The following is an 8,968-nucleotide window of genomic DNA, read 5'->3' as shown; positions in this document are numbered from 1 at the left end:
AATACAAAATTCATTAAATAAATAATAAAATGAATAAATATTTTTTAAAAAACCAAACTATGTTATATATGAGGAGGGGCAAAAGATGTAAAAGATTTCTAGTGATATTACCAGTTGACTGTGATAAATAGAAATATATAATACTTAAAGGAATCCTTTTTACAGGCTATACAAAATAAAAATCATAGGTTAATCATAATGGAATTCTAAAACTCATAAAGAGGCAAAAACAGAGAGAGACAAGAACACATCTCTGTCTCATTCATGTGCATGTATGTGTGCACACACATACAGAGAGAGAGAGAGAGAGAGAGAGAGAGAGAGAGAGAGAGAGAGAGAACAAAATAAAATGGAAGACTTGGGTACTGATATGCCAGTGATTTCACCAAATATCAATGTAAATACCAATTAAGGTGCAAAAAATATTAAAAACATGAGTCAACTATAACTGACTACAAGAAACTCACTTCAAATACAACAGTATAATCCATTTAGCAGGCAAGGATAAAGAAGTGTACATTATATAAACACTAGTTAGAAGAAAATCAGGCTAGGTATAGTGGTATACACCTGTAATCCCAGGACTCAGGACTGAGGCAGGGGACTCGTGTTCAAAGATCTTGGGCTACATAGTGAGATACAGTTTTAGGTAAACAGAGAGAGACAGAAAAGAGAGGAGAAAAGAAGGAGGGGAGGAAACAGGTTTATCTATATTCATATAAGATAGTTTATTTTAGATCAAAGATAATGAGCAGAGAGGGGCCTTAACAAGGTCAGTCTACCCAAAGGCATAGCCATCCTAAACTTGTGTGCACAGAAGCCATAGCCATCCTAAACTTGTGTATGCATAAATAGGAATACAAAATATGTGATGGCAAACTCCATGAACCTAAAAAAAGAAGTTAGGAAAGTCCAAGTACAGGCAGAAACATCAGCATCATTTAGAATAACCAGACAAGATGTTAAGGGATACAGAAGAATTCAAAACACTACCAGGCCTCTGATGTAGAAAATGCCACGTGCCAGTGACAGAATATGCATTCTTTTTCGGTGTTCCTAGAACAATGCCGTTTACCATGCCACAAACATAAAACAAGCCTCAACAAATTTATAAGTCAGAGGAAATATTATCTGGCCATAATAGAATCAAACAGGGGTTATATAAAAAGAAATATAAGTGGATCAGAAATAAAGGAACACATTTCTAAATAATCTATAGCACGCACACACACACACACACACACACACACACACACAAAACTGAACTAAATGACAATGAAAATACAGTTTGTCAAAACTTGTGGCATGGGCTGGAGGAACAGTTCAGTGGATAACCTACAGAGACCTGGGGTTCAGCTCCCAGCCATCAGATAACCATCTGTAACTCCAGTTCTAGAGAACCCAAGTCTACCCATGGGCACTGCATGCACACAGTGCACAGACATACAGGCAAAATACCCAAGCACATAAATAAAAACAAATATTTACAAAATAAAGAAACACACAAATAACAGGTGACAGGCAATGCAGAAAATCTAATGTTACTAGAAGTTTCACAGGTCACAAGGTCAATATGTAAAAAACTGATTATGTTTTATATACAAGCAAGGACTGATCAGAATCTAAAAAGAACATTTACATGCTAGTTACAATAGTACCAAAATATGTCAGTATTTAAATGTAAGTCTAATGAAATTTTATGGCATGGTGGTTATTTATGCTGAAAACTACAAACCACTGATTAAAGAAATCAGGGGAGGATCAAAACAAATGGAGAACTCTGCATCAGAAGGCCCGGATTTTTTTTGAGATGTTGTCTCTCCTAAAATGGATCTCTAAATTCAGTGCAACATCAATTAAACTTCCATCAGCCCCTTTCGACAGAAATTCTAAAATAGGTATGGAACTCGAAGGAGCTACAAGAAGCCAGGCAGCTTGGAAATACAGCCACTTTGAAGGGCTCCCACTACGGGATGTAAAGTGTGGTGTAAGCTGTGGTAATCAACAGTGTGTCTGTGAAAACTAGGGGTTGGTGCAGGTGATGCATGGCAGTCCCGTGGGGAGGCATCTTTCTCACTGCCTGGAGAGGCGGTGGCAGGATACTCCTGGAAAGGAGCATCACCAGTAAGACCCTCTGGTAGTGGCTACTACACTAAAACATTTTCCAAGAAGCTTTTTTGGTAAACGAACACCACCTATGAGAAGATGAAGGAGCGATTTGTGTTTATTGTCTTGCTTGTTCCTTACCTAGAACTGACCTTATTATGTGCATGTAATTCAAATGGTATAAAAACAGACTGGGAAAAAAAAATAAACCTGCCTTAGTGGCAATGACTTTCAGAAAACTCAATGTAAATGCAAGGATCACCTGGTTAGGGGTGGGGACAAAGGCTGGAAGTGAAACCTGAATGACAGAGACAAGAACCTGGGAAGTGTGGCCTCTATACTCGTGGCTCTACCACTATATAGAGAGCCTTAAGTTTGACTTTCTTTGTCAGAGTCCCCAACTTACTACCTGGACAATAAGTTCTGAAGTCAGACAGATAAGTAAATAAATGACCTCACAGGCTTCTGGGATTCATACTTTTTGTACAATAGGCATGCAACTCATGACTTAGCTGGCTCACACTGAAGGCAGGAGCTGGGCCTTTGCCTCCTTGTGTTCCCGAAGTGCCTACAAGATGAAGTTCTCTTTGCAAAGATGATGGACCTGTGCCCAGGAGTTAGTACAGGACAACACCCTGTCTTGAATGAGACGCATTCAGCCATTAGCTTTGATTTACTGAGGCTTGCCAAAGGCATAAGGCATTGCACCAAGTTCCCATCACTCCACCTCACCACAGTGACAGTAAGTCAAAGAGCCCTGGTGGGCAGGAGCTATGCTCATTAATTGGTGATGAAGAGAGGAAATTACTTCCCCTCAGAAGCACATTGCTGCTGCTATGCTGGTGGAATTCCTCTCCCCACCTTGTTTACTAGCACTCAAGGCTAAAAGGAGGTTCAGGTTAGCTGCATTTCCTCTGGATGCTGCAGTCAACACATAGAGGTCAAGCCGTCCTAAGAAAAGTGGCTTTGGGGAAGTGGCTAGGAAGTGAAGCTTTTCTGCTCCTTTCTGGGAGGTTTTCTTCTGTGAAAATATCTAACAACCCTACAGGTATTTAACTCTTTTTGGCCACTGCGGTATCTGGGACAGGATGAAGACTCAGAGTCTACTGTAAGTTATAAGGGCCAGGAACAACCCCAAGGAGAAGGAGAATGTTACGGAGGAGCTCTTGGCCAACTGGTCTCTGGGAGATCTCAGATTTTATAATAGAGTCTTAAGTTTACAATGCCTTTGATTCTTACGGTATTGGAGAAACGCTGAATTTCCTATCCCAAAGGAAGACTCCACTACAACCTATATGTTGACCTGACCTCCTATTCTTGGTCAAAAAAAGGTGGGAACCTACCAAGGACAGTAATGAGTAATGTTCCCACACACAACAGGATGGACTCCTTGGGGCCATGGAAGTACTTATAAGAACTCTTAAGATGACCTATAGACACACCCATTAATCCATCCCATCAGGAAGAGATTCAGATGCTGTCTGAGGGTGTTATTGCTGTGAAGGGATGCCATGACCATGACAACTCTTATAAAGGAAGCCATTTATTTGAGGCTGGCTTTTAGTTCAGAGGTTTAATCCATTATCATCATGGCAGACAGACATGGTGCTGGAGAAGGAGCTGAGAGTTCTATATCCAGATCCACAAGCAGCAGGAAGAAAATGAATCACACTGGGCCTGGCTTGAGCTCCTGAGACCTCAAAACCCACCCCCAGTGCAGACTTCCTCCAACAATGTACACCTACTTCAACAAGGCTACACCTCACAATAGTGCCAATTCCTATGAGCCTGTGGGGTCATTTTCTTTCAAACTACCACAAATGCATTTGAGAATAACCCTGGATGCAGAATTCTGGGATTTCCAGAGACTCAGCCCACCATACATGAAGGAGTCCTACCAAGATCCAGAAAACTGGAGTGGGCTAAATTCACCAGGCAACTCTGAGATGCCAAGGAACACAGCATCTACAAGCTTCTAGATTCTGTAAGAGCAAACATTTCCTAAGCGTGTGAGTTGAGAAGGGAATTCTCCAGTGTCTAAAGAAACCAGAATAATCTGGGGGGGAGGGGGGGCTTGACAGGTACCAGGTGCTGGGTCCCATCTGGAGTTTGTGATTCAGTAGGTCTAAAGTGGTACCTGGCAATCTCTAGCATGTTCTCAAGTGATGCTGATGGTCCAGGGCTACTCTCAGACAATAGTTGGATCAGGGTGTCATGACAGGAGTGCCCCCTGTCCTGTCTGATATGTGGATTGATTCTGGCTTCTGATGGGGCCTGTTTCCCATCCCTTCTTCTTCTGTGGTCTAGCTTAGTCTTGATTGCCCTTTGATACCAATAGACCCATAACTCCTCACCCCCACCCTGGCTTTTTATGTGGTGTCTTGGTTCAATTCTTGCTGGATTCGGGAGTCTTCCTTAATCTCTGTTCTATCAGATCTTTCCTCAACCCCTTGTCAAGCCAAGTCACCAAAATTCCCGCCAGCATATGTCCTATCTGCTCCCTGCTGGTTTCTGGAAGCATAATATGAGCTGTTGCATAAAAATAAACCCTTCAGAATCTGTCAGTTATAACCTCATACAATTGTTGGGTATGGTGATGCATGCCTTTAATCCCAGCACTTGGGAGGCAGAAGCTTGCTCTACATAGTGAGTCCCAGAACAGCCAAGACTATGGCGTTACATATGCCTCTGTCCTCAATCAATGATTTTCCCCAGAGGAGCTGTGATGAGATAAAACTCAAACTGAGGGGAGCCATCTTACAGCCACTAAAGTCCCAAGGCTATCACACTCAGGCCTGGTAATCTCACCTGCCAAGAGAGACTGGAGGCAGAATCGCTGTTACTATTCTTGTTTCTATGAAAGACCCAGGAAAACATCACAGCATAAGAAATGTCTTTTAATTTAACTTGTCTGGTGCCATGTGAGGAAAAAGGGTCTCAATTACTGGTGGGAACAGAAGGGCAGTGCAGGCATGGTGAGGTCAGGAAGGGACCTTGGGGTTTCTAGGCGCTGGTACTGTCTTCGCTGAGTCTCATTTCCCCACAGAATGTATGGCTTTAATATACCTGAGCAGAAGCATGCCTGGGCATTGTGCTGTGCCTACGTTTAGCTGCTGAGACAGAGAATCAAAGGGTTGCTGCTGGCCATGAATCAGGAGACAGAGTTGGGGATGTCTCTGAAGAAGCTGGAGATGCCTTGAAGAGAAGTTTAAGGAGGGTCTGTCGCTAAGAGGGACAGGAGAGAGATGGGGTAGGGCGATCTAGAGGGGAGGGAGTGACAGAGAGGGATAGCAGAGAAGGTGATGGTGACCCCAGGTAAGGAGGAGTCAAGTATGTGAAGTGGGGGGGGGGGAGGGGGGAGGGAGAAGACCATGCTTCCTGATACAGAGGCAGGAAAGGGAATCTGGGGAAGAAATGAGTAGGAAGTCAGGGCATTCCCCTGGGAACCTGGAGGTAGAGCCAGACAAGCAAGTGGGGGCGTCTCTAGCCTGTCTTTAGCAGTTCAGTGTTTAGAATAATCCTCACTGTTGCTCCACCTCAGCCCAGCCCAAGGTATGAATGCATGGAGTTGGACCTTAGCTCCAGTCAGGGCTTAGAAAGATCCAAGTTCCTCAAATCTGAGCCCCCACCTCCTCAGAAAGCTGTGTCTCGCCTTCCCCCCACTAACCCCCCTGCTGAGGATGTCAGAGCCTACCAGGCTTTGGGACTGGAGGTTCACAGTTCTCTTTCCAGAATGCTCTTGTCCTTTTTGTGCATCCTGGGTTCCTAGTTCTCTCTCTCTCTCTCTCTCTCTCTCTCTCTCTCTCTCTCTCTCTCCCTCCCTCCCTCCCCCTCCCCCTCCCCCTCCCCCTCCCCCTCCCCCTCCCCCTCCCCCTCCCCTCCCTGTCTCTCTCTCCACCCTTCAGCCTTCTCTATTCAACAGACTTAAACCCAGGTCACATGTCTTCACTGTCCTCTCTGGGGGAGTCCTCTCCCCCTCTATAACCCCAAAGCTGAAGCTGAATGACTCTGCCCCTCTAAGGTCTGCATTGCCCATGTCACAACAAGATGACTGTAGGCTGAGATCCACACTGCTTAGAGAGCCAGGACAGCCCAAGGCCCCCTGTAGTGGGGGTGGGGAAAGGGTAGAAAAGGGATGGGTACAAGGGAAGCTGAGGCTACAGGAGGAGGTTCTGTAATAACATGCTCCCCAGAACTGTAAGGACTGGAAAGTTCTGAAATCCAACCTGGTAGGTTCTCCTAAAGGTATGCGTGTGCACTTCAGGACTGGAAGACAGAACATGTTTATTTAGCAATCAGTTAGACTGGTTTATAACTTGTAAACACTTAGGCATATGTATGGGGTGGGGCCCCTCTGATTCTTACCCTAGGTCCCTGTGGGTGTTGGGGTAAGCCGGTTTAACTCCAAACCTTAGTAATTGAGTATTCTCCTTAGTTTTCCCAAAGGAAGGAGGTGTCGAAGCAAAAATCTTCTGTCTTGCCATGATTTTCTCTTTTCTTGCAGCCAGCTCGTCCCTTCTCTCTCCCCAGGAATTCTCTTCTGGGCTATCTGTCCTCCAGGCTTGATTTTCTGTCTTCACAGCATCAACCCAAGTCCTTTGAAAAGTCCCCCAGCCTCCATAGTAAAGCTTGCTGATTTGTGTCCTCCCACCCCTCCCACCTCCCACTATCTCAGTCCACCTTCCTCCCAGCTATCAGCATCCTCGACCCCTGAGGGCACAGGCTGTCTGGTTCAGCTCCGTGATGTTTTTCCAGCACCTATTACTTTGGAAGCACTCATGCAAGAAGATCTAATGGAGGAACCTGTGGCACAGATAGAACCCGAGTTTAGCCAGGGTCAGAAGGGCAAGGACGATGATATCAGGGATCTCTGAGCAGAGCTGGTAGGAAAAGCAACCATGGGACCCTATGGAAGGAGGACAAAGGCAAGGCTTGAGAGAACTTCCGGAAGGTCAGTCTGTGTGAGATGTAATCAAGTCAGGCATAGCAAAGGAGGGGGAAAGCCTATTCCAGACTGCTACCATAGCACACTGGCAAAGCACTGGCTGTCAGTGGACAGGGATGCCAAGGAGGATCTGAGATGCAAAGGGGATGACAGATGGATGCTGGAGGAAGTGCCTTGGCTGGGTCAGATGACTTCCAGGAGCCACAGGGCTCAGTCAGAGCTGGAATCAAAGTTCCCAGGTATGTGCAAGGCACCATAACTTCCCATGCACTAGAAGTCTTTTTTTTTTTTTCTTTTTTCCTTAATCATTCATGTATTAGTTACTTCCCCTTTGCTGTGACAAAAGCAGCTTAAGGAAGAGTTTCCTTTACTCTCAGCCTGGGGAGACAGCCCATCACGGCGGAGAAGGAGAGGCAGCAGAGAGGCGATCCTAAGGCATCGCTCATTCTCCTGATTGTGTCCAGGACCCCGGTCCATGGAACAGAGCCACCCACAGCTAGTATAGCTCTTCCACCTCAAGTAACTCCATCTAGAAACTCCTTTATACACAGGCCAGATGTTTGTCTCCATGATCCCAGCCCCTGTCAATTCTCACGCTCCCCACCTAAGCTATTTACCCACGCCACCCTCCGGGCATGAGGCACTTCTTAGGTGAAGTCTGGTTTTCTGCCTCTCCCTCACCCCTCGGTCCTGTGTTTCTGCTTCTGTTCGCCGCTGGCTGCCCTCTATAGATGATAGCTATGTGGCTTTGGCCATGTTGTCAAACCCCTCTCTGCCCCATTTTATGATTAGTTATTACAGGGCCACGGGTAGCTTGTCTGTGTCTTCCTGGGACAAGTCTGGAGACCTGTGACCCCTGGACTCCATCGGTGAGTAGTTGTGCTACTCACAATAGAATTAGGATAAACAAAGTCGGAGAGCAGCAGGCAAGGCAGACACTGACTTCCCCATGAAGAGTGTGGTAGCCAGTCGTAGACCTTGAGCTGAGATTCTGTGAGTCCAGAGAGTCAGGAAGGAGGAAGCTGCAGACAGACCTAGTTAAATCCTATTATACCAGTCCTGTCACAGGCAGCAGAGATGAACTGAGTTCTCTCTTTGACCCTCACAAAATAGCACTTAAGAACAAGGGTATAGTTCCTGAGGAAAATCCCACTAGAATTAAGCTTAGGCCCGATACCCTCACTTTTCAAAGAAGACCCTCACCCACTGTCCACCATTACCTCTGACCAGTCTTGCAAGGTAAGGACTTCCGGCCAACATCAATTCATTCATTGGGCTCCAAGGTATTTTTAGCTCTGGGCAGCCAGGCCTGGTGGGTGACTGGCAGCAGGCGGAGCCTTCCATGTTGCTCCTGGCTCAGCATTAGAGGTGGCTGGGCAGAGGGTGGAGGCCCATGCATACCTGGTATCCTGGTCCACAGCTGCCTCATTGTCCCTAGGGGAGGAGCCCGGTTTCTGCCTCCGCCACTGACCTGAGGCTGGGAGCATTCTTTCCTGTTGATTCATCCTAGGGAATGTTTTGGGCCCAGGTCGGGTGGGGTAGGGCCACTGGGGGGACATCTTAGACATGAGCATCCAGGGGTGGACCCAGGTCTCTGGCAACATGGTCGAGGTGACCTTGCTGTCACATGCCACCCTGGCCCTTATTACCTCTGCCTTGAGGTCATGTTTATTTGTACATCCTCCCTCTCCAGACTGGGGTAGCCCCCTGCCAGCGTCTAGCACTTCAGCCCTTTTTCTAGCACATAGGAGAAAACCAACAGAGGGGCCTGAATGAAGAAACTGTTAGGATACCTGGCACTATGAGGCAAGGTGGGGGACATGCCACTCACCACTTGCTGCTCTGACACTAGAGAGGAAGCTGGAAACTTCTGCTCATTTCACAAGTGAGATTCGCTGTATTCCATAACCTCTCAAT

The sequence above is a fragment of the Arvicanthis niloticus genome, chromosome 1, assembly GCF_011762505.2.
Source record: "Arvicanthis niloticus isolate mArvNil1 chromosome 1, mArvNil1.pat.X, whole genome shotgun sequence".
NCBI lineage: Eukaryota > Metazoa > Chordata > Mammalia > Rodentia > Muridae > Arvicanthis > Arvicanthis niloticus.
Note: the sequence above shows the minus strand (reverse complement) of the source record.